The sequence below is a fragment of the Lithobates pipiens genome, unplaced genomic scaffold (assembly GCF_037356315.1).
Source record: "Lithobates pipiens isolate NorthernLeopardFrog02 unplaced genomic scaffold, aLitPip1_a1.2 Scaffold_28, whole genome shotgun sequence".
Lineage (NCBI taxonomy): Eukaryota > Metazoa > Chordata > Amphibia > Anura > Ranidae > Lithobates > Lithobates pipiens.
This window is the reverse complement of record NW_027507789.1, coordinates 72,946,483-72,963,071: the sequence shown is the minus strand read 5'-3', so window position 1 is coordinate 72,963,071 and position 16,589 is coordinate 72,946,483. Positions and strand designations below refer to the sequence as shown.

Below are 16,589 nucleotides of genomic sequence, written 5' to 3'. Positions count from 1 at the left end.
AAAAACTTATGTTTGAACACTAGGAATTCCCACAAAAAATAGAACAAGGTTTGGGATGTGTGGCGTTTTTACTCTCACTATCAGCAGCTGCAGGCATCACTCATATCTTTTTTTTCAGCAGATGATTCTCTGCAAAGTAAAAGCCATCCTGTTTAGTCGCTTGCTTGCTTTTACAGGTGGCAGGAAGGTCCCCGGTCATTTCTACGACCCTTGGAGGTTGGAAGCGACATCATGTTGTTACTTCTGGCACCGGCAGATATAAACACTCCTGTTTTTTTTTTCTTTTTGCTGGGAAACCTGAGATCTGGGGACTTGGAGACCCCAGATCTCTCCTTAAAGGGTAACTACTTTCCAACAAAAATTGCAAATAAAAAAAAATAATAATAATATAGCATATACAATTGCGACTCAAGTCATATTGTGATTGAATGTTATTTCTTCAGAATACCAAAAAGGTAGGTAAAGGTCTGCAACAAAGTTTGTTAAAATACCTGTAATGTACTGAAATCACCCAGGGGGGGGGGGGGGGGGTGTTTGGTTGTTCTCACCAAAAGTGGATCACTTTAACCAATTAAGGACTGGAAGTTTTGACCCCTTAATGACCAGGCCATTTTTGAAAAAAAAAAATATTTTTGACTTTTTGCTATAATATCCCGAACAAAAAAAAAAAAAAATCTTTATCAGTTTAGGCCAATATGTATTCTACATTTTTTTTTCAAAAAATATCACAATACGTGCATATCGATTGATTTGCGCAAAAGTTACAGCATCTACAAAACAGGGAATAGATTTATGGCATATTTATTACTATTTTCTTTAACTAGTAGTGGCGGTGATCAGTGATTTTCTAGCGGGACATTTTTACAGCGATCAGTGCTATAAAAATGCACTAATTACTGTATGAATGTCACTGTCAGGGAAAGGATTAACACTAGGGGGCAACTAAGGGGTTAAATGTGGGAGGTGTTTCTAACTGTGGGGGGAGGGGACTGACTTGGAGTACAGAGAGGTCGCTGTTTCTAATCACAAGGAACAGACGATCACTCTGAACTCCCCTGTCAGAACAGGGATCTGTTTGTTTACATTGACAGATCCTCGCTCTGGCTCTGTGGAGACATCGCTGGGCATGCGCATTGGCTCCCCGGCTGATAAGCAAATGGTTAAAGAGGACCAGTCATGGCCTATTCCTATTACAAGGGATGTTTACATTCTTATTCCTGTAATAGGAATAACAGTAAATATTTTTTTTTTAAAGCGCCCGCATCTTTGTGTTTGCACGCAGTTGCAAACACAAAAGTAGGTCTCACCTGCATACACACCACAGATGTGGTATCGCCATGAATGTTAGAGTGAGAGAAATAATTCTAGCACAAGACCTCCTCTGTAACGCTAAACTGATAACCTTTAAAAAAAAAATGTAAAGCATAGCCTATGGAGATTTTTAAATACCAAAGTTTGCCATTTTAAAATGTGGCATGCTAGGTATCAACTTGTTACTTGGCGTAACATCTTTCATATTATTCAAAAGAAATTAATTGCGGACTTAAGTGTTTTATTTTAACTCATAAAAGTATTTTTTTCCCCCCAAACAAAATCGCATTTGAAAGATTTCTGAACAAATACCGTGTGACATACAAAATTGCAACAACGCCATTTTATTCCCTAGGGTCTCTGCTAAAATATATATTAGATATTTATATATACACACACACACACACGCAGTATATAACTATATAATATTATATATATATATATATATATATATATATATATATATATATACACACACACACATATATATATATATATATATATATATATATATATATATATATATATACACATACATACATACACACACACACACACACACACATACAGTATTCCACAAAAGCGAGTATACCCCTCACATTTTTGTAAATATTTTATTATACCTTTTAATGGACCAGAAACAGTAATTTCATAAAAGTACAAAATTTACAAAGACAGGTAAATACAATATATGATTAAAGAAAATCTGATCAATAAACAAACACATGGTATGATAGACAGCATTGAGTCAAACCAATGGAATAACCTAGGGATCAACTGTGCATAAAAAAATAAAAATAAAATGGAATTGTATAACCTAATGTCCCTGAAGACGACTTTCACCTCTTATGTTGAAACGCATTGGATTTCTTCTGTCCTCGACAGTTAATCTTTAGGTTATTCCATTGGTTTGACTCCATGCTGTCTACTATACCATGTGTTGCTTTTGATTGATCAATTTTTCTTATACATATTAATAAATGTTTTACTTTCATGACATTACTGTTTCTGGTCCATTAAAATCCCACTTCTTGAGGAATTTTCTTTTTACTGTACGTATAAGAGATGTGGACCTAAAACAGTTATTCAGATAGTTGGCAAAAAATATTTTCTACAAATAACTCAACACACAGCCATTAAAGTGATTGTAAAAGGTAATTAAATAAAAAGAAAAAATCAAAAAAAAAAAATCATACCTCCAACTGTGCAGCTCAAACCTGCTCTTCTGGGGTCCCGCAGCAGCTCCTCCCCACATCTGAGAAGCGCTTGGGGTTATCTTGCGGGTGTGCTCCCAAGTCCAGCATTCAGGGTCCATAGAGGCTGAATGAGGTATCGGCCCGCCCCCGGCGCTCTCGTCATTTGATTGACAGGAGCGGGAGCCAATGGCTGTGCTGCTACCCAATCAAGAGCTGAGAACCCAGTGCAGGGAGACAGTGTCCCCGCCGGGTCAATTTTGACGGTTCGGGTGAGTAAACCGGGGGTGGGGGTTGGGTTTGGGGGGGGGTGTTGGTGGGGGCGGTCACTGACAGGTGTTTTTTCACCTTAATAGGACGCATTAAGGTGAAAAAACACAAAGGTTTACAACCCCTTTAATGTCTAAAACGCTGGCAACAAAAGTGAGTACACCCCTAACTGAAAATGTCCAAATTGCACCCAGTAAGTCATTTTCCCTCTACAGTTCATTGAGGGAAATGCCAACATATACTGTGACATACTGAAGCAGAGTATGATTCTCCTCCCTTCAGAGACTGGGTCATAGGGCAGTATTCTAACATAATGACACCAAACACACCTCCAAGAGGACCACTGCCTTGCTAAAGAAACTGAAGGTATCTTTAAAAAAAAAAAAAAGAAACTGAAGGTAAAGGTGATGGACTGGCCAAGCATGTCTCCAGACCTAAACCCTATTAAAAATCTGTGGAGCATCCTCAAAGCAGAAGGCAGAAGAGTGCAAGGTCTCTAACATCCACCAGCTCCGTGATGTCGTCATGGAGGAGTGGAAGAGGACTCCAGTGGCAACCTGTGAAGCTCTGGTAAACTCCATGCCCAAGAGGGTTAAGGCAGTGCTGGAAAATAATGGTGGCTACACAAAATATTGACACTATGGGCCCAATCTGGACGGTTTCACTTAGGGGTGTACTCACTTTTGTTGCCAGCGGATATATATATACACACACACACACACACACACACACACACACACACACACGCAAGAGGGAGGTCAGAAGAACAGGAGGGAGAGTCCCGTTTCCTGTACTGTAAAAAAATGGTTTTAATCTGCAAGTCAAAAACCCAATTTTCCTGATCATACAGTACACGACACAAGCTTCTCTAGTCTAAATCATTAAGGCTGGGACATCCAAAAGCACGCTTAACCACTTGCCGACTGCCGCAAGCCGATGTACGTTGGCAGAATGGCACGGGCAGGCATATTGGCGTACAGGTACGTCCATGCCTTCCCGCGGGTGGGGGGCCCGATCACCCCCCCCCCCCGGTGCCAGTGGCGGTTGGATTCCGTGCAGGAGCGATCCGGGATGAGGGGGCGGCCATTCATTTATGGCCACCCCCTCGCGATCGCTCCTGACGAATGAAATGCTTCCCCTACATCACTTCCTCTCCTGTATTGTAAACACAGGCAGAGGAAGTGATGTAATCTCTCCTTGTGTCGGTCTTTTTCGTTCCGGCACCGAGGAGAGATGATCAGTGAGTTGCACCAACACACTACACTAACAGTAAAACACGCCAGGCACACTTTTACCCCCCCCTTCACCCCCCAATCACCCCTGCACCCCCAGTCACAGTGACACCAATTGCATTTTTTTTTATTGCATTGGTGTCATTTGTGACTGCAATAACTGTTAGGGCAGTTAGGGTTAGCCCCCTTTAGGTCTAGGGTACCCCCCCTAACCCCCCAATAGAGGTTTAACCCCGTGATCACCCCCGTCGCCAGTGTCACTAATAAGCGATCGTTTTTGTGATCGCTGTATTAGTGTCACAGGTGACGCTAGTTAGGCAGGTAGGTATTTAGGTTCGCCGCAGCTTTTTATAGCGTCAGGGACCCCCATGTACTACCGCATAAAGCCCCCTGATTGCCCCCTAGTTAACCCTTTTCACCAGTGATCACCATATAACTGTTGCAGGTGACGCTGGTTGGTTATTTTTTTATAGTTTCAGGGCACCCGCCATTGATTACCTAATAAAGGTTTACCCCCCTGATCACCCGGCGGGTGATATAAGTTTGAGGGTCAGATAAGGTCTGCGTCGCCCCAGGCAGCGTCAGGTTAGTGCCAGTACCACCAACACCCACGCACAAAGCATACACCTCCCTTAGTAATATAGTATCTGAACAGATCAATATCTGATCAGATCTATATTAGCGTCGCCAGCAGTATAGGTTTCCCAAAAACGCATTGTTAGTGGGATCAGCCCAGATACCTGCTAGCACCTGCATTTAGCCCCTCCACTGCAGCGTTCACAGAGTCAGGCTTGATCCCTGCGATCGCCAACAGTTTTTTTTGTAGCGTTTTGATACAGTCGCTGACAGCCTAGGTGCTTTTTTACCTGTGAGTCTCACTAGTGTACCCCTAAATTTAGAGCCCAAAATGGCAAAGCGAAGGTACACTAGTGAAGAGGCCTACACGTTTCTGAGCATGACAGATAGTGAAGAGAAAGTCACTCATCTGTCAGATTCAGGCTCAGAATACGATCCTGTAGAGGACAGCGGCTCCATGACAGATAGCTCTGACGACGGAGATGAGGTCCCTGTTAAGGGCAGGCGTACCCGATCCCGAACTTCTGTTGTTGAGGTGCAAGAATCGCAGGTCCCTCGTATGGAGCAGAGACGTACTAGAGCCACTCATCCTTCTGGTGAACTGGCAAGCACTAGCGGCCTAGTACCCCTTGGACGTACATCCAGCACTGCAGTAGCACGTGGTGACGTGGCGAGTCCCATAAGTGCAATTCAAGCTGGCGAGGTGGCAAGCACAAGTAGTGTCCCGCTGCCACCAAGACTAAGACAAAGACAGGGCTGTCGTACCCATAGTGCCCTTCCTGCAGAATTCGCCAATCCTGATTGGGTGCCCACCACTTCTACAGAACCCGTACTTCCCCCATTCACTGGCCAACCTGGCATTAACGTGGAAACAGTTGATTTTACACCACTTGATTTTTACTCACTGTTTTTCACCGAAGATCTCTATAGATCTATTGTGGACCAAAGCAATTTGTACGCTGGTCAACACATCGCCACTATTCCCCGGTCCGCCCTTGCCAGACATTGGAAACCAATTACGGTTTCCGAATCCAAGATCTTTCTGGGCCTCTCCCTCAACTTGGGCATAACCAAAAAGAGTGAGTTGCGGTCATATTGGTCCACTGACCCAATTTACCATATACACGTGTTCTCTGCTTCCATGTCCAGGGCACGATACGAGCAGATTTTGCGGTTCATGCACTTCAGAGACAATGAACTCTGTTGTCCTCGTGGAGACCCTGCATACGACCTTAGAAAGCCTGAAGGCGGTGCTTGGCTTTCGGGGCCCCGTACGCAGGTAGGCTCCCAAAAAATCCCACACATGTGGTATCCCCGTACTCAGGAGAAGCAGCAGAATTTATTTTGGGGTGTCATTTCACATATGCCCATGGAGTGTGTGAGCAATATATCATTTAGTGACAACTTTGTTAAAAAAAAAAAAAGTTTGTAATTTTCCCGCAACTTGTGGCAAAATATAAAATATTCCATGGACTCAACATGCCTCTCAGCAAATAGCTTGGGGTGTCTACTTTCTAAAATGGGGTCATTTGTGGGGGTTTTGTGCCATCTTGGCATTTTATGGCCTTCAAAACTGATAGGTAGTGAGGAGTCAAATGTATGCCCTTAGAAATCCTGAAGGCGGTGCTTGGCTTTCGGGGCCCCGTGCGTGGCTAGGCTTCCAAAAAGTCGACCACATGTGGTATCCCTGTACTCAGGAGAAGCAGCAGAATGTATTTTGGGGTACAATTCCACATATAACCATGGCATGTGTGAGCAATATATCATTTAGTGACAACTTTGTGTAAAAAAAAAAAAAAAAAAAAATTATTTTTGTCATTCAATCGCTTGAGGCAAAAAAATTAAATATTCAATGGGCTCAACATGCCTCTTATCAATTTCCTTAGGGCAGGGGTGTCCAAACTACGGCCCTCCAGCTGTTGCAGAACTACACATCCCATGAGGCATTGTAAAACTCTGACATTCAAAGACATGACTAGGCATGATGGGGATTGTAGTTCCTGAACAACTGGAGGGCCGTAGTTTGGACACCCCTGCCTTAGGGTGTCTACTTTCCAAAATGGGGTCATTTGGGGGGGTTTGTACTGCCCTGCCATTTTAGCACCTCAAGAAATGACATAGGCAGTCAAACTAAAAGCTGCGTAAATTCAAGAAAATGTACCTTAGTTTGTAGACGTGACAACTTTTGCGCAAACCAATAAATATACACTTATTGACTTTTTTTTTTTTTACCAAAGACACGTGGCTGAATACATTTTGGCCTAAATGTATGACTAAAATTGAGTTTATTGGATTTTTCTAATAACAAAAAGTAGAAAATATTTTTTTTCAAAATTTTCGGTCTTTTTACCTTTATATCGCAAAAAATAAAAAAAATCGCAGAGTCAGTCAAATACCTTTAAAAGAAAAGCTCTATTTGTGGGGAAAAAAAAGACGAAAATTTTGTTTGGGTACAACATTGCATGACCGCGCAATTACCAGTTTAAGCAGCGCAGTGCCAAATTGTAAAAAGACCTCTGGTCATTGATCAGCAAAATGGTCCGGTCTGAAAGTGGTTAAGCCTCGTACACAGGCTTAGATTTTCAGATGACCAAATGTTCTTATGACAGAATACCTCAGAAGTGACGTAATAAGTTGAAAAGTTTTGTATGTATTCTTTCATTTGAGCATGCATAGTCAAAACGTTCACAATGAAACAAAAATCGGACGGCGAGTTCACATCCGACAAGAATGTTCTAGTCTGCACATCCAGCATTTGTCTAATGAAAAAGTGAATTTGGCTGTCGAAAGCGCCTCACTACACGATCTGAAAATCATCAGACAGCTGGTCATACAAATTTATCCATCCGATTTTCGTATCGTGTGTACGGGCCTTTAGGGGTTGTCGACAAAGCAAACACTGCCAACAGGCCCACATAAACAGATCAAAAAGAACTTGACAGACTGAGAACAGCTTGTAGCCCCTTACACCTGAAACCGGTGATAGCTGACAGGTAAAACGCTCACAGTGAACCATGTTCACACATTGGAGATAAAATTTCCCTAGGGTGTTTGAGTTGGACATAAGGAAGAACAATATACTTAACCACTTCAGGACCGCCGTATTGCCATTGTACGTCAGCACAATGGCACAGGCAGGCAGAATCACGTACATCTACGTGATTGCCTTCCAGCGGGTGGGGGGTCCCATCGGACCCCCTCCCGCTGGTTACGGCGGTCCGATTCGGTCCAGGAGCGCTCCGTGATGAGGGGATGGCCGTTCGTTTTCGGCCACCCCCTCTGGATCGCTCCTGGCCAATGAGAAGCTTCCTCCCCTGTGTATTGTTTACACAGGAAGGAGGAAGTGATGTCATTCTCCTCGGGGCGGTCTTTTTGACCGGACTACGAGGAGAAGAGTAAAAGTAAGTCTGCACGAACACTACACTGACATGTAGGTACACACAGGCACACAAACCCCCCCCGATCCCCCCCCGCCCCCCCCAGTCACAGTGTCACTGATTGCATTGATCATTTCTTTACTGATCAATGCATTCAGTGTCAGTTGTGACAGTAAAAACTGTCAGGACAGTTAGTGTTAGGTCCAGGGTAGCCCCCTATCACCCCCCAATAAAGATTTAACCCCCTGATTGCCCCTAGAGTTAACCCTTTCACCCCCTTTTGCCAGTGTCACTAAGCGATCATTTTTCTGATCGCTGCATGTGTCGCTAGGTAGCTAGTTATTTTTTTAGGTTCACCGCCAGGTTTTTATATCGCTAGGTACCCCGATATACTACCCAATAATGTTTTTAACCCCCTGATTGCCGCTAGTTAACCCTTTCACCCCCTTTTGCCAGTGTCACTAAGCGATAATTTTTCTGAACGCTGCATCAGTGTCGCTAGTGTCGCTAGGTAGCTAGTTAACTAGGCTCCCAAAAAGTCCCCCACATGTGGTATCCCCGTACTCGGGAGAAGCAGCAGAATTTATTTTGGGGTGTAATTTGACTTCTGCCCATAGCATGTGTGAGCAATATATCATTTAGTGACAACTTTGTGCAAAAAAAAAAAGTTTGTAATATTCCCGCAACTTTTGGCAAAATATAAAATATTCCATGGACTCAACATGCCTCTCAGTAAATAGCTTGGGGTGTCTACTTTCCAAAATGGGGTCATTTGGGGGGGTTTTGTGCTATTTTGGCATTTTATGGCCTTCGAAACTGTGATAGGTAGTGAGGAGTTAAATCAAAAATTTGCACCCTTAGAAATCCTGAAGGTGGTGATTGGTTTTCGGGGTGCCGTGCGCGACTAGACTCCCAAAAAGTCCCACACATGTGGTATCCCCGTACTCGGGAGAAGCAGCAGAATGTATTTTGGGGTGTCATTTCACATATAACCATGGCATGTGTGAGCAATATATCATTTAGTGACAACTTTTTGTAAAAAAAAATTTTTTTTTTTTTTTTTGTCATTATTCAATCCCTTAGGACAAAAAAAATAAATATTCAATGGGCTCAACATACCCATCAGAAATTTCCTTGGGGTGTCTACTTTCCAAAATGGGGTCATTTGGGGGGGATTTGTACTGCCCTGCCATTTTAGCACCTCAAGAAATGAGATCGGCAGTCATAAATTAAAAGCTGTGTAAATTCCAGAAAATGTACTCTAGTTTGTAGACGCTATAACTTTTGCGCAAACCAAAAAATATACGCTTATTGACATTTTTTTTACTAAAGACATGTGGCTGAATAAATTTTGCCCTCAATGTATGACTAAAATTTAGTTTATTCGATTTTTCTTATAACAAAAAGAAGAAAATATCTTTTTTTTTCAAAATTTTCGCTCTTTTTTCATTTATATCGCAAAAAAAAAAAATCGCAGAGGCAATCAAATACCATCAAAAGAAAGCTCTATTTGTGGGAAGAAAAGGACGCAAATTTCGTTTGGGTGCAATATTGCATGACCGCGCAATTACCAGTTAAAGCAGCGCAGTGCGAAATTGCAAAAAGACCTCTGGTCCTTAAGGTGTTTATTGGTCCGGAACTGAAGTGGTTAATATATAATATATTAAAGTGGAAGTCAGCTACTCGCTCCAGGGGGAAGGAGGCCTTGGGCCGCCTCCTGGTGCAACACTAAGAAAAGCTTCTTCCATGGATAAGGCTGCAAGGAGAGACTCTCCTTGCAGAGGTGATAGCCCCCAGAAAGGCTATCTTACGGGTAAGGTCAGACAAGAGTCACAAAATGGCATTGCTGATCACCAAATGCAAAATGCAGATAGCGTTGAGGATGCGTAAATAATAATAAAGGTGGCTTCTCAAAGCACTTTACAAGGAAAAAAAAAAATACACAGGATAAAATAAAAGAAAAAAGGAACAAGTAGATGAAAGCTTGTCTTAACCACTTTTCGACCAGCGCACAACAATGCACGTCCATTTTTTGAAGAAGGATATCTCGGTAACGGCAGCAGCTTCTGCCACAACCAAGATATCCATCTCTTCAGGCACCAGTCGTATGATAATGGTGGCCTCTGCGGTGGGTTCGCTATCGGCGGCGGTAGGGGTGCCACCCCCCACCACCGCTTACCAGAGCCGTTGGTAGCGGCAGAGGAGATCGGGTCCTTGCACGTCCTTGGTATGGAGACGAGTGAGGCTAAGATGGTCCCCACCCATCTCCATACCATAGCAGGGCGGGAGAGACGTCAAAACTTCACTTCCACCCATACCTCTTAAAAGACACATTTTTCAAATGACTTTTTTTTTTATTGCATTTAAGTCCAAATATGAGATCTGAGGACTTTTTGACCCCAGATCTCATATTTAAGAGGGCCTGTCATGCTTTTTTCTATTACAAGGGATGTTTACATTCCTTGTAATAGGAATAAAAGTGATCCATTTTTTTTTTTTTTTAAAACAGTGTAAAAATAAAATCAATAAAAAATAAAATTTTTAATTTTTTTTTTAAAAACACCCCGTCCCGACGATCTCGCGCGCAGAAGCGAATGCTGCATGTGAGTAGCTCCCACATATGAAAACGGTAGTCATACCACACATGTGAGGTATCGCTGCGATCGGTAGAGCGAGAACAATAATTCTAGCCCTAGACCTCCTCCGTAACCACAAAACATGCAACCTGTAGTATCTTTTAAATGTTGCTTATGGAGATTTTTGAGGGTAAACGGTTGACGCCATTCCACGAGTGGGCGCAATTTTGAAGCGTGACATGTTGGGTATCAATTTACTCGGCGTAACATTATCTTTTGCAATATAAAAAAAAAAATGGGCTAATTTTACTGTTGTCTTATTTTTTTTATTTAAAAAAAAAAGTGATTTTTTTTCCACCAAAAAAGTGCGCTTGTAAGACCGCTGCGCAAATACGGTGTGAAAAAAAGTATTGCAATAACCGCCATTTTATTCTCTAGGGTGTTAGAAAATAAACAATATATAATGTTTGGGGGTTCTAAGTAAATTTCGAGCAAAAAAAAAAAAAACTGTTTTATGCATGCCTGACAATGTCGGGGCATGCTCATGAGACGGATGGTGTCCTGTGGTATTTCATCCCAGATCTGGATTAGGGCATCACTGAACAACCTGAACAGACTGAGGTGCAACCTGGTGCCATCAGATGGACTGAAACATAATGTCCCAGATGGGTTATTTTAGATTTAGGTCAGGCAGGCATGTGAGCCATTCAATAGTATCAAATCCTTCATCCTCCCGGAACTGGTTGCATACTCTTGCCTAGGGATGCACCGAATGGGTTTTTTGGTGCCGAAACCGATACCGAAAATGAAAAATACACTAGGCCGAAAACCGAAACCGATACCGAAACAGCACCGATACCGAAAATGACTGTTTTTAAAAAATATTTTTATACAGGAGGTGGTCAGAGACTGGGGACATGGTACAGGAGGTGGTCAGAGACTGGGGACATGGTACAGGAGGTGGTCAGAGACTGGGGACATGGTACAGGAGATGGTCAGAGACTGGGGACATGGTACAGGAGATGGTCAGAGACTGGGGACATGGTACAGGAGATGGTCAGAGACTGGGGACATGGTACAGGAGATGGTCAGAGACTGGGGACATGGTACAGGAGATGGTCAGAGACTGGGGACATGGTACAGGAGGTGGTCAGAGACTGGGGACATGGTACAGGAGGTGGTCAGAGACTGGGGACATGGTACAGGAGGTGGTCAGAGACTGGGGACATGGTACAGGAGGTGGTCAGAGACTGGGGACATGGTACAGGAGGTGGTCAGAGACTGGGGACATGGTACAGGAGGTGGTCAGAGACTGGGGACATGGTACAGGAGGTGGTCAGAGACTGGGGACATGGTACAGGAGGTGGTCAGAGACTGGGGACATGGTACAGGAGGTGGTCAGAGACTGGGGACATGGTACAGGAGGTGGTCAGAGACTGCATGCATGGTACAGGAGGTGGTCAGAGACTGCATGCATGGTACAGGAGGTGGTCAGAGACTGCATGCATGGTACAGGAGGTGGTCAGAGACTGCATGCATGGTACAGGAGGTGGTCAGAGACTGGGGACACGGTACAGGAGGTGGTCAGAGACTGGGGTCACGGTACAGGAGGTGGTCAGAGACTGGGGACACGGTACAGGAGGTGGTCAGAGACTGGGGACACGGTACAGGAGGTGGTCAGAGACTGGGGACACGGTACAGGAGGTGGTCAGAGACTGGGGACACGGTACAGGAGGTGGTCAGAGACTGGGGACACGGTACAGGAGGTGGTCAGAGACTGGGGACACGGTACAGGAGATGGTCAGAGACTGGGGACACGGTACAGGAGATGGTCAGAGACTGGGGACGTGGTACCGAAGATGGTCAGACTGGGGACATGGTACAGGAGATGGTCAGAGACAGAGGACGTGGTACAGGAGGCATCCCCCATTGCAGCCAGTGTGTCCCCATTGCAGCCAGTGTGTCCCCATTGCAGCCAGTGTGTCCCCATTGCAGCCAGTGTGCCATTTTGCAGCCAGCCAGTGCACTGTGTGCAGGGAAGAGAGCCGCCTCCGCCGCCTGTTTGATGAAAGCTGTGATGTTCCCGGCGCTGTTATTTCAATTGCTGTGTGTTCCCGGCCGTGCGCCGTCACACGCAGCCCCTCCCCCTTGTCCGGGCACTTTGATAGACAGATCATCCGTCCAATCCTGCGGATGATCTGTCTATCTAAGTGCCCGGACAAGGGGGAGGGGCTGCGTGTGACGGCGCACGGCCGGGAACACACAGCAATTGAAATGAAAGCTGTGATGTTCCCGGCGCTGTTATCAAAAAGGCGGCGGAGGTGGCTCTCCTGCGCTATGATGGGCGTCACCAGGGGCGGGGGGCGGGACCCCGCCCCCACCCAGGCCACGCCCCATTTTCGGCTCCATTATCGGCTGTTTTTCTCTTTCGGCAAATTGCCGAAAAGGGCATTTTCGGCCGATATGTTTCGGCGGCCGAAATTTCGGTGCATCACTACTCTTGCCACATGAGGGTGGGCATTGTCATGCATCGGGAGGAACCCAGGACCCACTGCACCAGCGTAGGGTCTGACAATGGGTCCAAGGATTTAATCCCGAATGGCAGTCAGGATGCCATTGTCTAGCCTGTAGAGGTCTGTGCCTCCCCGCAGCATCACTGATCCGCCACCAAACTGGTCATGCTGAACGATATTATAGGTAGGATAATGTTCTCCGCGGCTTCTCCAGACCCTTTCACGTCTGTCACAAGTGCTCAGGGTGAACTTTCTCTCACCTGTGGAAAAAGGACCTGCCAATTCTGCTTAATGGCAGATTAATGCCAATAGAGCTCCACGGTGCAGGGCAGTGAGCACAGGGCCCACTAAAGGATTGTCGGGTCCACAGGTCACCCTAATGAAGTCTGTTTGATTGGTCAGAGACATTCACACCAAAGGCCTGCTGGAGGTCATTTTTTAGGGCTCTGGCAGTGCTCGTCCTGTTCCTCCTTGCACAAAGGAGCAGATACCGGTTCTGCTGTTGGCTTAAGGCCCTGTCCAGCTCTCCTAGAATAACTGCCTGTCTCCTGGAATCTCCTACATGCTCTTAAGACTGTTCTGGGAGACGCATTAAAAATATACTGGCAACGGCACGTATTGATGTGCCATCCTGGAGGAGCTGAACTGCCTGTGCAACCATTATAAGGTCCAGGTATCGCCTCATGCTACCAGTAGTGAAACTGACCCTAGCGAAATGCAAAACTGGTGAAAAAAGTCAGAAAATATGAGTAGGGAAAACAAATGTCAGTGGCCTCAACCTGTAAAACCATTCCTGTTTTGGAGGTTGTCTCATTGTTGCCCATCTAGGGCACCTTTCATTAACACCAAAGCAGCTGAAACCGATTAACAACCCCCTCTGCTACTTAACTGGCCAGATCACTATCCCAGGATTTTAGCTGACTTTACTAACTACTATACCCTGATTAAAAAAAGTGTGTGTGTGTGTGTGTGTGTGTGTGTGTGTGTGTGTGTGTGTGTGTGTATTTTTTTATATTATACACGCACACTGTATATACTCAAGTATAAGCCAAGTTTTTCAGCACTTTTTTGTGCTGAAAAAGCCCCCTCAGCTTATACTTGAGTCACTGTGCCCATCCTGCAGCCTCATGCACCTGATCTCCCGGCGCTGTGACATGCAGTTTAGTCGGGGGCCGTCTAGTGTAACAAAGCCCTGCCTTCTCCTCGTTCGTGATAGGCGGAACACTGACTCACTGCTGGGAATTTGAATCAGTGTTCCGTCACGGATGCGGACGAGGCGGGGCTTTGTTACACTTGACGGCAGCAGACTGACTGACTGCATGTCACAGGAGATCAGGTACATGAGGCTGCAGAAGGACACAGTGCGGGGAGATGGGCAGAGTGAGGCTGCAGATGGACACAATGCAGGGAGATGGGCAGAGAGATTATATATATATATATATATAATTTATATATTTTTTTTTTCTCCCCCCTTCTACAAATTTTTGGTAAAAAGACAAAATAAAAAAATTGCAATAAATGTATATTGATTGGTTTGCGAAAAAAGTTATAGCATCTACAAAATAGGGGATAGATTTAAAGCTCACAGATCGGACAGTTGACACATTTTTTGGGACCATTGGCATTTATACAGCGATCAGTGCTATAAAAATGTACCGATTACTGTATAAATATCACTGGCAGGGGAGGGGTTAACACTAGGGGGCGATCAAGGGGTTAAATGCATTTCCTCACTGTGTTCCAACTATGGGGTGAAGGGACTGACTTGGGGAGGAGAGTGATCGTTGTTCCTACATACTAGGAACATAGTCTCCTTTCACCTGACAGGACATGGATTTGTGTGTTTACACACAAATCCCTATCCTCACTCTTTCAGGAGCAATCACGGGTGCCTGAGCATCGACTCGTAAGGGACATGCCATGCCCCCATTACTCCTTAAAGCGCCCGCCGTACAGCTACAGCGATTTTCGCAAGAGTGCCATTGTGCTGCTGTCAATCGACGGCGGGCAGTCGGCAAGAGGTTAAAGGAGCTGCAGGAATATCTGGCAAGTACTGGCTGTGTGGCACATACACAATCTTCCATCTTCAATCCAAGCCCAGCTAAAATTTGCAAAAACACATCTGAAGCCTCCCAAAAGCGTGTGTCAAAAGGTGTTATGGTCTGATGAAAACATGTTGAACTTTTTGGCCATAATTCCAAAAGATATGTTTGGCGCAAAAACACTGCACATCACCAAAAGAACACCATATCCATAGTGAAGCATTTTGCTTTGGGGCTCTTTTTCTTCAGCTGGAACAGGGGGCCTTAGTCAAGGTAGATGGAATTATGAACAGTTCCAAATACCATTCAATACTGGCACAAATCTTTCAGCATGAGAATGACCCAAAGCATACATCCAAAACAAAGGAATGGCTTCACCAGAAGCTTAACATTTTGGAATGGCCCAGCCAGAGCCCAGACTTGAATCAGATTTAAAATCTGTGGTGGGTGATCTGAAGAGGGCAGTGCACAGGAGATGCCCTTGCAATCCGACAGATTTGGAGTGTTTTTGCAAAGAAGAGTGGGCAAATATTGCCAAGTCAAGATGTGCCATGCTAATAGACTCCCAAAAAGACTGAATGCTGTAATAAAATCAAAAAAGTTGCTTCAAAAAAGTATCAGTTAAGAGTATGCACATTTTTTTTTTTTTTTTTTTTTTTTACTTCCCTCCACCTAAAAGATTTCAGTTTGTTTACAATATTTTGTTACTATGTTATTTTGTATTTTTGATGTAGATCTTTTTGAAATATCCACACATCCCCTGAGGAAGCAAATATCCCTGCGAAACATGTTGGGATAATGTGTGCTTAATGAGAACCACTGTATTGTACTGTCCACCGTTTATTTTTATATCTCATTAATGTAATTGTTAATGAATTTTAATTTTGAACTAAATAAATATTTGTAATACAATTTTGTAATCAGTTCAATAATGTTTATTATGATTTAGTTAAAGCTTGCACTGTCAAAATCCCTATTTTCCTTCCTAGTTTCTGAATTATATTTAAATTTGTTGTTCAACTAAGTTGTACAGTTTATAGGTCACATTAAAAAGGTGGAAAAAGTTCTAAAATGATCAGGCAAATTTTTTTTTTACATCACAGAAACCTGACATTTTAACAGGGGTGTGCAGACTTTTTATATCGTGTGTGTGTGTGTGCGTGCGTGTGCGTGTGTGCATGTGCACGCGCGCGCATCTCACAAGAGTTATAAAAGGAATTGCATAAAGAGGACGCCCTCCATTGGACTTTATAGCGCAGAGAAAAAAAGAGTAATGAAGAGTAAATATATATAATATATAAAAAGGCACAAAAATTGCAACTTTATTTGTGTATGAAAATAGATATTTAAAATACAAATACAGTTCACTCTTGAAAACAGTATATCAATGAGCTGATGTAAAATTGTTAAACATACAATAGATAGCACCCATAGCTAACAATCCTAATTTGCCACCTCAATTAAAATTGGGTTTGGTTTAGGATTGGTAGTTATTGTTT

General features: G+C 44.0%; 1 protein-coding gene across 2 annotated transcripts in view; it reads right to left on the bottom strand.

Annotated features, from left to right (window-relative positions):
* MRPL45 (mitochondrial ribosomal protein L45) overlaps window positions 1–16,589 on the bottom strand; it is a 133,058-nt gene that overhangs the window by 1,046 nt on the left and 115,423 nt on the right. The window lies entirely within an intron of this gene.